This window comes from Octopus sinensis, linkage group LG4 (assembly GCF_006345805.1).
Source record: "Octopus sinensis linkage group LG4, ASM634580v1, whole genome shotgun sequence".
In the NCBI taxonomy this organism is placed as follows: domain Eukaryota; kingdom Metazoa; phylum Mollusca; class Cephalopoda; order Octopoda; family Octopodidae; genus Octopus; species Octopus sinensis.
The window spans coordinates 42,728,987-42,748,914 of NC_043000.1; positions in this window are offsets into that span (position 1 = coordinate 42,728,987).

Genomic DNA, 19,928 nt, shown 5'->3' on the forward strand with positions numbered 1-19,928 from the left:
CATACACTTCTAGAGTTCAAGGAAGCAAAGGCGGGAAGAGTTCAATTCGTTTAATCAAGTCTCTATTTGGTACTTCCATGTCTGCTAGGGACTGTACCTTGCCACTTTTTAGGTAGATTATTCCGCACTTCTTCATCAGTACCAAAACAGTACTAATATCAATTCTAAAACAGTGGTCCGTGTTCACGCACGCACACACACGCACGCACACACACACACACACACACGCATATATATATATATATATATATATATATATATATATATATATATATATACACAGTGGAAGCGTTAGGTAGGTTTTTGAGGAGAATTCTTTCAAGTGGCGTAGCTTTCTTCTAATTTTTTTTTACCTTAATTTTCAGATAAACTGAAACGCTTGCACAGGATTCTAATACCATCAAGTTGTACACATGACGTTATACTAAAATTTCAAGAAATAATTGGTAAGTAGACATGTAGACATTGCAAAGTATTTAAGGTTCCAGAATGTATTCTAAGAAGAACTGTGAATGGGGACACCTGGTATAAATTGTATGTGATGTAGAGGTGTCAGTTTATGCCAAACGTGACAAAAAGCCGTTCGATCTGTGCAAAACGCTGGCTAAATAAGTTAGAATACCAAGAGACCGAAGTGCTTTAGTTTTTTTTTCCTATGAGAAAATGCCAATTAGGACCAACAGGTAAGCCAATGGAACGAGATTTCGTTATGCGGAGACTCGAATGAGGTTCCAACAGTCATACATACTAAGTTTCTAGCAACAACAATGGTACTGGGAATCTTCAGCAACGAGGGAGTGGTCTTACTAAGGACGGTGATTTTCGTTCAGCACTCTGGAGGACGAAAACCATAGCTTGACAAAGTGCAGATAAACACAGTTTAGTTTACTGCAATTCAGCGACTAGTAGTGAGAGACTTTCTTTGGACATCTATCAAAAAGAAAATCACTGATATAACATTGCGATTTCATTTGTATACAATGATGTAACGACTTCTCTTTAGACAAATGTGTACGCTATTCAAAGCATGGTATTAGCTTAGTTCAAGGCCTTTCCTAACGTTAAAATAATTCGTTTACAAGCATCCCTTGATAGTTACCATACCTAGCACACTCTCTATGTTGCACACTACATGCAAACATATCTGTGAAAAGCAAAAAGCTCAATGTAAGATTACATGACAGAATGAAGGCATGTGTTACAGTTAGTTGTAAGCCCTCTGAACATTTGGTGCAGATGTGCCCTTCGATGCCACGTCTGTGAAAAAGAGTAGAACCATTAAATATGTTGCTTGTGTTTAAACGAGCAATCAAATGATACCATTGCTTGCAATCAGGTTTCAGCCATCAGACGTATATATATGTTTGTGCTTATATATAACTATATACATTTATATATTTACACTCATACACACACGCATGCATATAATGTACATATATTGGAAGGCTGAGGATAGAAGGCGTATTAGGATACAGATAGATGCTTAAAAAGTTAAAAATGTAGACATATACTATTACAGCGATGAATATGCGTTTGATTCCAAACAAATGAGTGCGCTTATTTAATTATTTATTTATACTTTATGCAAATGGATTCATAAGTGTAAACGAATAAGTGCATAGTTATCGACAAAATCAATAATATTGTGCAAAATATCAATCGAAACTGAGTTCACTTTAATGATACACTAGTTGACATTTGTATTCACACGTACAAGCAAATCTATGTAAATTGCAGGCAAAAATGTTTAAAGCAAATATTTGACGATATACACGATTGAGAATTGCTGTAAGATATATAATATCATTATAAGTTCGATAATCCTTTATTATATTATATTTGGATGTGAGAACTTGCCTGTTTTATGACGCGACGTTTTCAGTTCGTTTCCTTGGTAATTAATAGAAAAACGGCGGTTATTAAGTGATAGTGCCCTACAGGAAAGGAGATATTTTTATCTAATTAATACCTTCAATATAAGACGTAACACCATTGAACAAACCACAAACACTATTCATGCTACGTTACTAAATAACTGTAAATGATTCCGTGACTTTGTGTATGTATGTATGTATATATATATATATATATATATATTATATATATATATACGTATGCGTGTTTGTGTGCATGTGTATATACGTGTGTGTGTGACTGTGCCGGTATATTATCTAGAACAATTTCTTTAGTATTTTGCTCTCTGGATGGTCTTTGCTAAGTTTTATACTTCTAGAATAAGTTTTTCAGTAGCTGAATTCCATTCAGCGGTCCTTCGATTTTTCTAAGCCCTTTAAAATAACTCGGATGGTTGGGCCCCCAACAAAGCCTTTCGTAACACCCTTGAAGCAAGGAAATTTTCAGCACCACCTCGTGTGTTTATACACACACAAACACACACACACACGAACACACACACATACACACACACACACCACACACACACACACACACACACACACACACACACACATGTATATGAACAGATACATATAAATATAATATATATGTAATATAATTCTTGTGTACCTCCCCGCTTTCGTTTTTCTTCATTTTTTTCTTGTTATTTTCTCTCTTCGTTTTTGAATTGTATACGTTTTTGAATTGTATAGCTGGTATACGCCGGATGAAATGCTTAGCGGTATTTCGTCTGTCGTTACGTTGTGAGTTCAAATTCTGCCGAGGTCAACTTTGCCTTTCATCCTTTCGGGGTCGATAAATTAAGTACCAGTTACGCACTGGGGTCGATATGATCGACTTAATACCTATGTCTGTCCTTGTTTGTCCCCTCTATGTTTAGCCCCTTGTGGGTAATAAAGAAATAGGTATACGGCGCCGATGAGCCATAATGATAGCGAAATATCAATATCATCACTGTTTTGGTTCTCCTTCGGGGTGAGAGGTATCAGGGCATTCATTGTTTTTCAACACTCGGCATCGAGAAGGCACGTTACTACGACGCTGTACAGCAGCTAATAGACGTATATACAAAACACACACAGTAAGTATGTGTCATCGGTAATGTATGTAGCTCACTTACTCTATTTAATCGACGTTGCCTGTACATCGCAGAGTAACGTGAAATGAAGTGTTGGCCGTACAAAAGAATTTTCGAAATGCGATCAACTTGCATTCGGACAACGTGCTCTGTCTGCACTGAGTTACCATCAGAATGATTTCGATACTCGAGATATTACACTTTTTAAAATTTTGACATATGATATCGTTACTTTCTTACGTTTCAGATAATGTGCAGAATTCTATATATAATGCGCAACATGAGTGACTGTGTGTGTGCGTGTAGAAGAGCGTAGGCTCGAAACGTAAAATACTTGTTTCTATTCCTGAGCGTTATACTAATACGTCTGTTTGTTTTGTACACCACCTGCCTTCGCCTTTTGATTTTTTCGTGAACTCTCCCCCACCCTATATATATATGTATGTATATATATATATATATATATAATATATATATAATATGCAAAATTTGTATTCACTTATTTTAGTTTTTACAGTGACACCATATTCATCTCACAAACGATGGGGAGAAACTTTAAGTAACCTTAAGTATTCTAACACTGATTTCACTATCCAGAGCAATGTTACTGCAGCTATTTCTACCATCTCCACTACCACTACTACTACTACTACTACTACTACTACTACTACTACTACAACAACTACTACTACTACTACTACTACACTACTACTACTACTACTACTACTACTACTACTAATAATAATAATAATAATAATAATAATAATTATAATAATAATAATAATAATCATTTCCACTATAGGCACAAGGCCTGAAATTTTGAGAGAAGGGGCAGTCGATGACATCGAATCCAGTATGCGACTAGTACTTAATTTATCGATCTCGAAAGGATGAATGGCAAAGTCGACCTCAGCGGAAATGGAACTCAGAACATAGCGCCAGACGAAATACCTATTTCTTTACTAGCCACAAGGAGCTAAACATAGAGAGGACAAACAAGGACAGACAGACGGATTAAGTCGATTAAATCGACCCCAGTGCGTAACTGGTACTTATTTCATCGACCCCAAAAGGTAAAGTCGACCCAGTGAAATTTGAACTCAGAACGTAACGGTAGACGAAATACTGCTAAGCATTTCGCCCGGCGTGCTAACGTTTCTGCCAGCTCGCCGCCTTCAGACAACAACAGCAACAACAACAATAATAATAATAATGATGATGATAATAATAATAATAATAATAATGATGATGATAATAATAATAATAATAATAATAATAATAATAATAATAATAATAATAATAATAAGAAGAAGAAGAAGAAGAAGAAGAAGAAGAAGAAGAAGAAGAAGAAGAGAAGAAGAAGAAATTATTATATTTAGCTTTCAATGTCATGTTGATATTCATAAAGACAAAATTTGATTAAGATATACAATTGGCCCTGTTCCAGTTTTCATAGACCTATCATAATTGATAGGAATTTCGGAAAGGTGTTTGACGCATTTCATTTATAATTATTGGTTCATCAGTTTGTTAATATAAGTGAACATATAAATACATACATACATACATTCATATCAACGTGCAAACACAGACACAATTACAAACAAACGCACACATAGACGCACTTCGAGAGAAGCCTGCAATGTATACATGTGTATATATGTATGTGCGCGTGTCTCTTAGCGTTCGTTTCTCACTATCTATTGATAGATGTATACATACACATATGCCTATATATTAATATAAATATATAAATTAATATACATGCATACATATATATATACATTTATGTAATATATATATGTGTGTGTCTGCGTGTGTGTATGTATACAAACACAAATACACACGCACACGCATACACTTGCATACATATACATATATATTATAATTTTACGCCTAGAAACACTAGAGATCACTCATCGTCAAGAACAATTAAGATACGCTCGGAAGTACTAACACATGTGCACACACACCCAAACACACACACACACACACACACACATACACTTGCATACGTATATATTTGTATATGAATATATATGTATATATATACACTTATATGCATCTATGTATATATACACACACACACACACACACACACATATATATATATATATATATATACACACACACACATACACATAAATACATACATACATTCAAGATTGGTATAGATGGATATATGTATGTGTATGCGTGTGTGTTTCAGAGCGTATCTTATTCGTTCTTCACGATGGGAATTCTTCAATATTTCTGTTTTGTTTCTTTTCGTTTTTTTTTTTTTGCAGTAAATTATTGAATGTATGTGCGTGCGTGTATGTGTATGTGCGTGAACCGATACTTTATAAACTTAAATGAAGTACATTAATGACTGAACGTGTCCGAAACTTCCTCCACCAGCAGCGTAAACTGTATGATAGTTATATTAAATTTCTTGCGATATTTAATACATTTATATATTTTGCGTGTTAAGCATATGCGTTTATGTGTGTCTGTGTGCATATATATTATATATATATATATATATATATATATATGTATGTATATATGGATTTAAATATGCATGTATACATTTATGTATATGTATACGTGTATGCATATATAATATATATATATATATATATATATATATATATATATATATATATATATATATATATATATATATACAGTGTGTGTGTATGTGAGTATTCCGCTATATGTGTAAAGAACGCTTTCAATACATAAAGTACATGTACATTTAACGTCTACAAGTAGTCATTGATATGATTATATATTCGTCATGCAGTATTCTGAAGAATATTTATTGTTATGCCCCCTTGCTCTTCTCTCTTTGTCACTGGATGAGTCTGTAGTGTAACAGTGTATTTCCGTCACAGCATTTAATTTCTTCCTTGTTAGTTACGCGTTCAAATCTCCTCGGATTTCATTGCTTTTAATAACACACTGTCTGAATAATGAAGTAGCTGAGACACATTGGGATTTGATACCATCGATTATAGCTTTCTTTCAATTATTGTTGTTGTTGGATTGTGGGACTCCCAGAGTCAATCTTTCATAAGCATCTAACCTGTTGGCAATAAGATCAAAGTCTCGTACACTCTTGTTCAATGGTGAATCATTCGTCGACGTCGGCGACAATATTTCCTCTCTGGTTATGGTAACTCGTTGAAAGTTATCGACACGATATTCTAAATTTTTCAAGTGTGGATAAGCCGAAACAAAAAATGTAGCAAATGCAGAGGGCGCATCTTTTGTCAGTTGGAATTTATCTATAGTAGAATGGTTAGTGCATCGGTCACCTCTCTCCAAAATACTAGGCTTTGTGTTTTTCTGAGAAGCAAATTATGAGAACGGTGAATTAACCGAATTGCAATAATGTCAGTCAAGCTACCTTGTAGTATTTGTTCCGTCTCTTCATGTCCTGCGTTGGAATTCACTCAAATACTTCTTTTCTTTATTCGATTTTTTTTTTTTGCATTAAAAAAAAATTAAACTACAAGTTATGTATTAGGAGTAGGTGTGATCGAGTGATAACCTCACCAAAAATTTCTGGCTATGAGCCTAAATTAGAAACAATTGTTTTTATCACCGCAATTGCTGCTGCGACGACGAATTGACAAAATCATGACCTTGTTGAAAATAGGCTTTAAGCCATTTACGTTCTGAGTTCAAATCCCCCCGGGCTCAACTTCGCCTTTGTCCAAGTACAGGTGATTGATATAATCGACTTTATGTTCACCTAAATATATCGCCTTGCACTGATGTCAGCAATAATTCTATTTTGGAAATAGAAACATGTGTGTTGTTATGGACCAATAAACAAGATATACAAACAAAACATAGAAACAGAAGCCCTTGCCAACTGTCGAATATTTGATTGACTGATCACCGATATGTTCTGTTTGCTCTTGTTTGTTAAGGTAACAATGACATTTACATTTATTTTTATATAATGTATGTATACAGGTGTATGTGTATGTGCGTGTGTGCGTGTGTGTGCGGCGCGCGATGTGTATATGCATGTATGTCTGTACATATGTGTGTATGCATGTATATGTGTGCATATGGGTATATATAATATATATAAATACTCATCCATACATGTATATATGTGTGTATATATATATGTATGTATGTATGTATATACATATATATATATATGTGTGTGCGTGTGTAAGATGAAGTGCGCTTGTTAATTATCAACATACCTAGATATCCTCTAACGTATATATCGAGTGGACGTGAATGTCATGAAATGGCGAGAAAAAAAATAAACAGAAGAAAAGAGACTAAGAAAATATTGTCAGAAGAAAGGAAGGACGGAAGAAATCAAACAACCGACGGATATATATTGCGTATTTATAAATAAAATAGTCTGAAATCAAACAAAAGTTTAGCAAGTTGTATTTTCTTTTGCTGATTTTCTCCTCACATCTCTTCTGATACAGCTTTTTTGGCTTTTTCTTTCAAATTTCGGGGATATGTTTATTTAGATTAATCTATGATTCAACTTCCCTTACTAAGCTTATGTATTAAAATATTTAAGAAAGTGATTTTGAAATGACATCGATCATGTTGTATGATATTCAATATCTGAGAATTTTAGAGTGGCTGATCGTAAAACAAAACAAAACAAAAAATGTATGAATAAAACAGAATTAAAAAATGCTGATATGTTTTATTTGATACTTGTTTTATAAGATTAGACTTTTTAAATGCTGCCGCGGGCAAAATCTACTTTACTTCCTTTGGTACCAATGAAGAACTTGAATCGTTCTAATGGAATGTAGCTTTACTCTAAAATATTCAACAATAATAACTGTGATATGTGTAAGTCTATCCAATAAGATTGGATACAGAAGTCAAGGAATATTCTTGTCCGAAAATATCAGTCTTTTGGATTTCTCCCCGAAATGTATAAGATACATAGGTTGAAAGTCTCCCTCGCACTGTGTAGTATTTCCGTAGGTATATGTGTATGAGTGTACACACATGCAAACCCTTACGAGCGCGCACACACACCCTCGTATATATAGCAGAAATTGGTGAAGCTGGAACAAAGAATTTAATTAGTTTGATAGATTCGAATTCAACTTCCTACTTGGGTTGATATAGTTTACTTTCAGAGATAATCTTACCAGCTAATTACTTGTGCTTGTGTGTAATGGGTAAAGAAACTCTAACTACAACAGGGACTAAGTGCAATAATAAGAACTATACTTTTACAGTAAAATTGTTCAAAAGTCCTTTTAATAATCCGGAAGATGCATGTTCGATTCTACTTCATTATATCTTTCACCATAACCTGGAGTCTACCTAAGCGTTTTGCGTAAAACTCGGCGGAAGGAAATTCTTTCGCAATCTGTCAAATGAAAATCATATGAAACAACCTTGCCAAGCATTCTACCACGTTGATTTTGTCTCGTGATTAAGACTAGAGAGCAAGAAACTGTTGAGTAGCCATCGACTTAGAAGCCAATGCGAAGAGTAACCAGTTCTGTTGATGTGGACGCTCATGAGAGAAACCGGCAAAGTTCTAGTTACATTTATCTTTTACTACTGTCAATGTTGTCACACATATACACGTTAAACATATTCATGCTCACATCTTCTCAGCCGTTTTCTCGTTTTACTTCTTTCTATCTCTCAATTTCATGTCATACGCACTGCTTAAAATAATATTTACAAATGTGTCGAAGAACTATCACGCTCGGTTAATACACAAATAAACACAAGCAGTTTTTCTCTCATATTTACTCTTACACTCATTCTTTCTATTTACACACCAACTTCTCTTTCTGTATCTCATCATATCTATTCATATATGCATACATTCATACACAAGCACAACATTTATGCAAAATACCAACATTAGTAACAAGTGCTTCAGACAAAGGAAAAAATACACACAAAAAAATCTCAATTTCCATACATTAGAACAAGTGTTGGACGTTTTCATATAAATAACATATTTAACTGTATTAAATGTTTTGACTACATATTGGTTGAATTATCTTGTTGATCTTAAAATTAAGGCAATTATGTTAAATACATGCATGCGGCTGTATGGGTGAGCACGCGCGCGTGTGCTGTAAAATTAAGGTTATTAATGAATGTTTAAGAATAACATCGGAAACTTTAATGAAGGAATGGAATTAATATTGACTGTAGAGTCAAGTGTATTTTAAAATTCGCCCGATGGTTCATTCAGTTACTCTTGCGGGCTAGCCTACCGTTGTTTTCAAAATGGGTGTGTACGTGCGCGTAGGGGTTTGTACTTGTCTACACTCATACACATATATCTACAGAAAGACTGCAGAGAGCGAGGGAGAGAGTTTTAACGTATGTAGCTTATATATTTCGGGGGAGAAATACAATAGACCGATGTTTTCGAACAAAAATATTCCTTGACACATTGTACCCAATCTTAATGCAAAGACTTACCCATATCACATTTGTGATTGTTGAACGTGATATAAGATAAATAAATAAGAATGATTACATAACCATCTTTTATGAGAAATTGATTAAGGCTTAATGATTTTTATAAGGAGCGATAGTAGAAAACCCCGCGAATCAAGGCGATAACTGGTCTGTAAGATAAAATTCAATTTCAATATACCACAATATACTACAGCAAATTTGACCACTTTCTTTTCATTCATTCGATCACACACACACACACAAGCGCGTTTCTAAGGACAGCCATTTTAGTCGCTCTGCCCGATCATGCAATAGATTGTACAAGATTACATGTTACCAGAAGCAGTAAGAGTGACCTTAGGCATACACGTATGCATACCCACATAATACTAATTTACATATATAAAATGGTCGTTGGTATGGTAAGAGTTCGGGATACAATGCCTTACGTTGTTCAACCTGGATCTCTACGCTCTACGCTTGGATCCTTCCAGGATCTACTTTGCATCTTATATTTTCTATGTCGATAAATAAAGCACGCTTCTGTATAGTAATCAAATCTTCTTTCTCGTTCACACTCGGTCTCTGTCTGCCTGCCTACCTGTTAATCTCTCTCTCAGTCTCATTGTAACATTTTCAGTAGAAGAAATCGGTGGCGATAGGTCCTGGAGAGAAATGGACTGTGCCAGTTGCAAACTGCCCAATACATGACGTATGTGAAGATGACACCACAAGGGCATTATTAGAAGCTGAATGTCTCGCTATTATCCTCCGCACTTCTAAGAATAAATCTTCATAATTGTAAAAATGAATCTGCTAGGATATGATAGAATGAAGTACGAGAGATTTCAACCTGTGTGTGTGTGTGGTAATATGTAGTGTTTGACAGTGTGTGCTTCAGAATTTATATAGGAAATGAGAACCTTTGTTTTTTGAAAAAATTATCATATTTCTTAAGATTAGTAAAAATAAAAGTGTATAATGTTAAAAATATTCAAAATAAATGATACTACAAGTAATGAGGATTTTCATGTACAACAGAATTTTTGATGTATCATTTTCTTGTATGAAAACTAGGGACATTGGAAATGGTGTAGCAACCAACAAAATTCTTTGCTGTATTTAGTTCTGCCATTTTCATATTCTGAATTAAGTTATACACTTCTGTATACACTTGTGGCTATGGTAGAATACAATGTTTTACAGCAATGTAAAACAGTTCAAATGTAATCATAGTTCTTACACAGCTGATAACTTGCGGCCAGTATACTTCCGTATATTTGATAGGAACCATCTAGTTTCTGCAGAATTTTTGTGATAGTATATTTAAAGAATATATTATTTCAGTTCATTTTATTTTGCAGAACAACACACAATACTGCCCTCAGTTTTCCGCTTTCAGAACTACATTCACATGCATAGGTACGCTGGCATTGTATCTAACATTTTGTATGCGTGCAGATTGCCATCTCTACAGTTTGTTTCCGCATTTCTCTTTGAAACCCGAGATAATCGACATCTGTTGATTATTTCAATTCTGTTTGATCTCGAGTTTATTATTAATCTATTTGCAGCATTTCCTACTTGCTGAGTTATATCCAACCGTGCATCGATTTGGCATTCATTTTCTTGGAGCCGTATTGCAACCTTTCTTAATCTGAAATCTTTCAACCTTATTTCTTTCTCGGTTTCACTTCTTTGCATCTCGTTAGTGAACTCCAAGACTGCTGTGCTATTATCCAGTAACCTTATTTCCATCAGACCTTCAGTTAACTGCGTCGTTACTTCCTCCAGAGTTTCAGTTTCATGCAACCTGTCAATAGCTGGGATTGTCTTCAGGTCCGACATTATAACCTTTCATTACAGACAGTACACTATTGCTGCTTGGCAGCAGTTCCTGTCAACACATATTCCGATAGCCTTCATTTATCTTTTTTCTCTTTCTGTTCTCCTTTCATCTCCCTATATCTGAATATCTTTGCTATTTTTTATATGTTCACGTAAGTGCTAACACGAACAGATAGTTAGGGATATATTAAAAAAAACACGTTATCTGAAGTTTAAAACACGAAACTTTTAAATGGCTTCTGTTTATGCTTGAACCGTAACGATGCATCTACGATCAGCTTGCTGATATTAAAAGTCAACCTTTAAGATAATATATCTCATTGATAAATCTTGTTTGATCATTAAAACGCATGGCAAGATTTTTCACTGTTGGTAAGGCACAACTTACACCTAACAGATTGGCAAAATCATTAGAGTGACAAAATAAACCATCCTGTATTTAGTTGCCAATGTTTATGTTCTAAAGTTTTAAGCATTTGGTGTTGCGTAATAACAAGTTTGTGTGATGCTAATGTTGGGGATCGAAACTTCAAGATTATATTTAGTGTTAACTTTTTTTCGTGTTAAAATGACTTATGGCTAATAAATTCTATATTGTCTCTTATGGAGAAACGGAGGCGCATCAGGCCTTCGAATATTTAACCGAAGTATGCTACTATTAAATTAATAAGACATGCTTGATTTTTACAGTTCTTCATCATATCATATAGCTAAACACACACACACGCGCAAACACACACACACCCACACACACACACACACACACACACACACTCACATATATTTATCTATCTATCTATCTATCTATCTATCCGTCTGTCTAACTCCGAGTAAAAGCTTTTGTTAAATTTCTGCTGCTTTTAAATAAAGTACATATATATATATATATATATATATATATATATATATAATATATATATATATATAATATATATATATATTATATATATATAGATATATATATATATATAGATAGATATATATATATGTATGTATGTACAGGGTGCGATAGGAAAGTTGTCGCCATTTTATATTTTTAGTTTCATGCATGTGCATTGTTTGCTTTTGATTTTGTCGAATACACAGTATAGTAGAGTCAGTTGGGCACCGTCTAATAAAAAATAGTACCATGACGCAATTCACTCTGCCAGAACTTTGGAAACGACATGCTGTACTACTAGGCATTTGCGCCGGAAGTTCCAATACGAATATTTGAGAGTGTTTAGGTGTCAATCTTAGGACAGTGCTTGTAGCGAGAGTGATAAAAACCAAACATCCAGTAAACATCATGGTGTTTCGAGTGATCACTAGTCATGGCGACGTTATGTCTCCTTTCATCTTCCTACACGATCTCAGACTCAACACGGAGGCTTACATCAAATGTCTGGAGAAGGTAGTGCTGCTCTGATTCAAGCCATAAGCTTTAATCTTATATCATAATATCATTATTATTATTTACAGGATTGTAAAAACTGTGCCGTATAAAAATCCATTCGCACCGTAGGTATATATATATATATATATATATATATATATATATATATATATATATATATATATATGCCAGCGCGTTAAACGGACATTAAAGGAAATGGTAAAACATATATTTGTATTTTAAAGAAGCGACAGTGACACAAAGGCTAAGAGTTTTGTGCGTTGGTGCTTATCAAACTTATCATACACACGAAAATCTCGGCCCCTATGTTAGTCTGTTGCCTCTGCTAAATATTAATAAAATATATAGATAAACTCATCTTTTGTGCCCTAATTTTCTGTGCACCTCACCAAACACACACACACACACACAGCTTCGATATTACAATGCTTCAACCGAACTACACACTCTGATATATATATATATATATATATATATATATATATATATATATATTTTAATAAGTGTAGAAATTGATATTAATCAATTAAAACCTGTGGCCTATCATATTAAAAAAAGATTAAAATATTTTTACATACAAAATTTAAAGGACTAACCACTAAAGTGGAGGGTCAACATGCTAGATATAGACGTCAAATCGCTATTTTCCACAAAGAATACGTTCTCAAATAAAAACCCAGCACGTATCAAAGCACTAAAAATAAGCAAGACAAATGAAAATATACGAAATATATTGGTATGTATATATATATATATTATATATATATATATATATATCAAAATCAAGGAACGGCCATAATAGGCCATTCACCCACTAGAAATAACAGCCACAGCTTCAACCGCAAAATAACATTAATTCCGCAAACCAGGAGAAAATTTAAAAAAAACATTTACCCTGTAATTTCTTATACGATGCACCGTTTCATCTATTGTTTAATGGTAAACTAACCTGATTAAATTAAATGAAGCCAATCTTCCATAGGCCCTTAGATTCGTCAGTAAGAAATAGCAGATAGGTAATCACATAGAATTTTCATTTGCCTAATGCATCTGTAAACAAGTTGTCAATTATGTAAACGTTGGCAATTATGACCGGTACGTTGTCAATTATGACTGTAGCATTGAGATATGTAGATAACAAAATCTTCATGAAGAAGATAATACAGTATATTGCTAAATTTTAATAGGATTTGAATCTTTTCTCCCAGCGTTATGATAACGATTAATAGGAAAACAATCGTTTTTATATATAACATATTGACTTTAATTAAATTAAATCGTTTTTCCTTTCGTTTTTGAACAGTATGTAATTACTTTTATTCCATGTATGAAGAAGAGTAAACTGTGCTACGAGACGAAAATATAGAAGAATGAAAATGGTTTCGAGGAATGCTACACTAAAAAAGAATATATATTCGTGTATGTATTTGTGTGTGCCTATGTGTATGTGTATCTGTGTATGTGTGTGTATAGATATATATCGTAAGATTGATTAAGCACAACAACCGTTTAATTAAATTATTCGGAGTGGAATGAAGTAAAATTGAGTTCTACACAAATATTTAGATGTGGTGACTTGCAAAAGAAGACGTATAATACTATGAGTGTGTGTGTGTGTATGTGTGTATTTAAACACACCCCTCCACACACACACAAATACACACACATACACACGTTCACACACTTACACCACACGCGCACACGTATATGCACACACACACACACACGCATACACACACACACACAGACGTGTACTTACGTATAAAACACACTGTAAAATTTCATATATTGTTAGTTTTTTTTTCTGTCGTTGCCGTATTTGAAAGAGTTGCTTGTAATTCTGTTAGCACTAATCTTCTGTATAAGCACAACTTTTTTTTCTTTTACTATTTGTTGGTGGCTTCAGTATGTAAAACATTCTTTAACATTCTTCTCCATGATGACATGTTTATATTCCACATAACTCTGCATGTATCGAAGCATCATGTCCAATTCTGTTTGCTTGATGACTGATTTATCACTTCTATGTATATAGCCGTTATGTTCTAGCTCAAGTAATTGCTTTCGTCATTGCTTGACAGACATCGAACATATAAATAGCTTGCCTTTGGTAACAAAATCATTTCCTTTACTTAGTAGGTTTAGATTCGAAGGAAGAATTTTTATCGTTCAATGTTATTTATTTCAAGGTTTAATTTGTTGATTTTTTTTTTTTTTTTTGCAATTACATTGTATATACTATTTCTATTTCGTCCTCAGATTATTATATAAATGTTGTGGTTGTTGATATTAGTTTCCAGAATTTTGAAGCGGAAATTTATGGCAACAGAAAGCCAAAACCATGCCGGATCATATCGAAAAATTGTACTCTGAGGAACAGCTTGTATAGTCATACGAACAATCATGTATGTATGTATGCATGCATGTATGTATGTATGTATGTATGTGTGTGTATGTATGTACGTATGTATGTATGTAAGTATATGCATGTATATATGTGTATGTATGTGTGTGGATGTATATGTATATGTATGTGTGTGGATGTATATGTATATGTATATATATATATATATACATATATATGTATATATATATGCACATATATATGTATATATATATATATGCATATACATATACCTACATATATCTGTTCGTATCTCTCTCTCTCTCTCTCTCTCTTTATATATATATATATATATATATCTATATATATATATATATATATATATATATGAAAACAAACCTATGTAAAGGTATACACAATACCAAGGAAGTATTGGGTTGAAAACCCTTTTCGAATAGAGAAAGTCGAAGCTCATCGGTGGGACTCGAACCCGCATCTGTAGATAACACGCACGTACGCGCGCACACATACACACGCACACGCGCGCGCACGCAAACACACACGTGAATATGTGTGTGTAAAATCACATTAACGTCTTATACAAAAGACATTAAAGGAAGCAAATTAACACATATCCCTTTGAACTGACAAAGCCAATTACTACCATCGCAATGAACCAGACTACTCACAATTCCTCATACCAAATACGCTATGGATTTTACAAAACAACCTTAAGTAAAATGTGAACTATTGTTAACATCACTGGAACACAGATTTCATAGTTTGCTGCCAAACTATGACCATTTTACTGAACCGCTCGTAATACACCGAACGTTAATCTGCAAAGTTTGTTTCTGATTGCCAAGTCTATGGACTACACATGAAGAGCAAGTACAGAATTTGTGATTTCGCAGATGGAGTGTGATAGTATCTGTCCTCTTTCTATCTCCTTTAATCTATACTACTATGACCTTTTTAGATATATTAAAACATATACACAATCTCATTTATAAATGAAAGCAAATATTTAGTTCCTAAGTTCCAGGAATAAATTTAGTTCCAGGCATAAATACGCCAGATACCTCTAAAACCTGAAATCTGAACTCAAAAATCTGTTATCAACTGCTTCCTTAGTCTACTTTCTTAACCACATAACTTAATGAAAACACTTCATATGTAACGAACTAACACAATTAACAGCATTGACACAATGGTTAGATTTTCTACGCGTCTACCCTCGCTGCTATACGCAAGTCGGTTTGCGTGAGCATAAGAGAAAGAAAGGAAGCGGGGGAATAAGACCTGGTAATGAGAAAAGTAATTTATAAAGCGATGAAATGGGCCAATATAGCGTAGAAGCGTGTATGTGGCAATGATTGCGATTATTCTGTCTACTGAAATAGCTACGGAAGCTCTATTAAATCCTACTATGCAGCCTTAAGGAGGTGATTCCAACACGAACATACCGAAGATGCTTAGAAGAACACTATTTAGAATATACAAATATATGTCGATGATATTAAAGGAAAGAAAATGTCAAACAGCCAGTCTTACATAAGGAATATGCATCGTATTTAGGCAACGAGAAATATTTATTCATTGCACACAAAAAGCGTCAAGCAAATAATGAATTACAAGAGTAATTATCATAAGAGTTTACACATATACCATCACAATTTAAAAGCTATGAATAAAGCAAAAATTTTAAAATCAAAATCACCTATGTATGCAATGATCACATTTTACTGTTGCTGCAAGGTACAAATCTTTAAAAAATCTTTGTAATTACTCTATCAAAGAAACCAGCACATCTACAACGTATATTGGTTTCAAATTATGGCACAAGGCCGACATTTTCAGGAGGGGAGTAAGTCGATTACATCGAACCCAGTGAACTACCGGTACTTATTTTATCAACCCCAAAAGGATGAAAACAAAGTCAACCATGGCAGAATTTCAACTCAGAACGTAGAGAGTGACAAAATGTCGCTAATCATTTTGACCGAGGCGCTAACTATTCCGTCAGCTCGCTACTTTATCTATAGCGTATATTATTAACACTGCTATAAGCACATCTAGATGAGTGGATTTCTCAGTACTACTACCGCAGTCTACGGCATTGAAAACAACACATTCAAGTTAAATTGGATGTGACAATTAATATAATTCACAATGCACATACTTACAAGTAGCAAGGATAAAATGTGTTAGGATGTCTTTTTTTTCTGCCCATTATAAACGAAGAGGAAGGTTAATTTCGTGCGATGACATGTGATCCATCTCAGAAGTTGGTTGAATTGCGAAGAGAATACATCTTTTAATTCTCTTATTGGTAATGACCAAAAATAGTAATGAAAAATGTGATCTTCAATTGAAATATTATAACAATTCTGCTTTTCGCTTCGCAATATACTGCATAATAAAAAGCGATATTAGACTTTATAAATAACAATATGAAGCAGACGATCATCTTAACGATCCTCTTCTTATTCTCAAACTCATACTGTCATTTTGAGTTGAGAATCTTTAGCAATTAATTCACTCATAACAATGCACATGTATATTTTTAAACTTACTGTTACAAAATGAACTTTGAACTACTTGGTTTTTTTCTCCAATTTACAAGGTTTATATCAAATAGTAATCTATCATTTTCGCAATTTAGAATATACAGTCGTCATTGTTCAATTGCCGTTGTCAAGAAAGTTTAGCAGTGATATATATTTGATTCTTTATTACGAAATCTTTTTCCAACTAAAATGTCATTCTTCTATAGTAGATTGCCTTATGGTCGTCTGACGTGCAGGAAATAAATAATGAAATAAAAGAGCGAATGAAGAAGAAAAAACTTCTCACAAGCCCCATTTCCTCTTTTGTTCTATTTTCGTTATAGAGCTATATTCTTAGTCATGATCTGGTTTTGTATACACTCACACACACACACACACATACATACATACATACATATGCATATATGCATACATAAATATATATTTGTATGCATGTATGTATACAAGTATGTAAATATATATACATATATATACATATATATATATATATATATATATATATATATAATATATATAATATATATATATATATATATATATATATTGTGTGTGTGTGCGTGTGTTTGTGCATGCGCGCGCGTGTCTATCTTATCTATTATCTTTTACTAGTTTCAATCATCGGCGTGCGGCTATATTGGGGAACCGCCTTGAAGAATTTACTCGAAATAAATCCACGCTAGTATTTATGATTTTCTGAAGCTTGGAACTGATTCTACCGATATTTTTTGCCGAACAGTTAGGTTACGAGGACTGATACATACCAACACTGACTGGCCCGCGATGGTGAGGTACAAACACTCACACACACACACACGCACGCACGCACACACACACACACACACACACACACGCAAGCACACACATAATATATATACATAAATACAGACAGGCACTATAATCGTATGAAAACACCGTTTGAGAATTCCTGATACTGAATTCAGTTTCGGCAATTTCCGTTGCCTCATCAGTAACAACTGGTTCTACTTCGGCAGATTTCAGACTTAATTCTCTGTCTGTATATATCATTTTATGCTAGAAATCTCTGGATGTCTGTTTATATGTATCTAATTATTTGCTTTAACTAAATCATTAGAGCATTTTACCAATTATTTCTAGCAATGTCCTCCAGACACCTGATGAGGCCTTGTGGGATGATGAATGGAGGATTATATCGTCATCATCACTAGTGATCACTCCAAACACCATGCTGGATGCTTGATTTTGATCAATTTCGGTACATATTCTCAGACTCAAACACTCTGAAATGCTGGTATTGGAGCTTCCGGTGCGAATGCTAAACAGTACAGCGTATTTTCCAAATTTCTGACAGAGTGAAATGCGTCGTAGTGCTGTTTTCCTCATAGACGGTGCCTCACTGACACTACTGTAGTGTATAGTCGACAAAATCAGAAACAACGCGCATGCGCGAAATAAAAAATAAGATGGCGACATTTACCCATCGCACCATGTGTGTTTGTATATATATATATATATATATATATATATGCACATATATGAGTGTGTGTGTGTGTGTAAATTTTTGTATCGTAGGCTTCTAGATATAGTGTCTTGATACGGCATGTAGCAATTTTGAAAGCAGTTGTTCGTGGTTAATTTCCAAGGACGTGATATATCGCTTATAACATAATATGAGTATGTGGTATAATGTACAGAGCTTGAATAATATATGCATACATATATACATACAAATAAAGTAATTCACGGACCTTCCCACACGAACATATATATATATGAATGCATTCATTCACACAAACAAACGTACACACTGATTTATACACATATATGTTGCATATACGCTCACATACATATAAACAAGGTGTGTACAAACATACACATAAAGTCAAAGAAAAACACGTACATCCACACAAGAATAATCTCGCATACAAAGATCCATGCATATACTTCAAGTACGTGCACTCATACACCAAAAATGTTGTATTCACTTTCTGATAACTAACTGGTAGTGCCGTTTTACATCCGCTCATAAAAAAAAAGCTATTACGAAGAGAAGCATCAGGTCGGCATCTGTGCTGTGATCTCTCCTTTATTTTTTCATTTCACTCTAGGATATTATTTCAAAGAAGAACTATTTCCAACAGACAATATTAACTAGTTTTATTTCTCTGTTCTGTGAGATAGGCATTAATTAGTTTGATCATGAAGGAATACTTAAACACGTTTTTTGTTGTTGTTGTTGTTGTTGTTGTTGCAGTCGAACTAACACTTTCTTTTATTGCCTGTATCTATCTATCTATCGATATATCTATCTATCTATATATCTATCTATCTATCTATCTATCTATCTATCTATCTATCTATCTATCTATC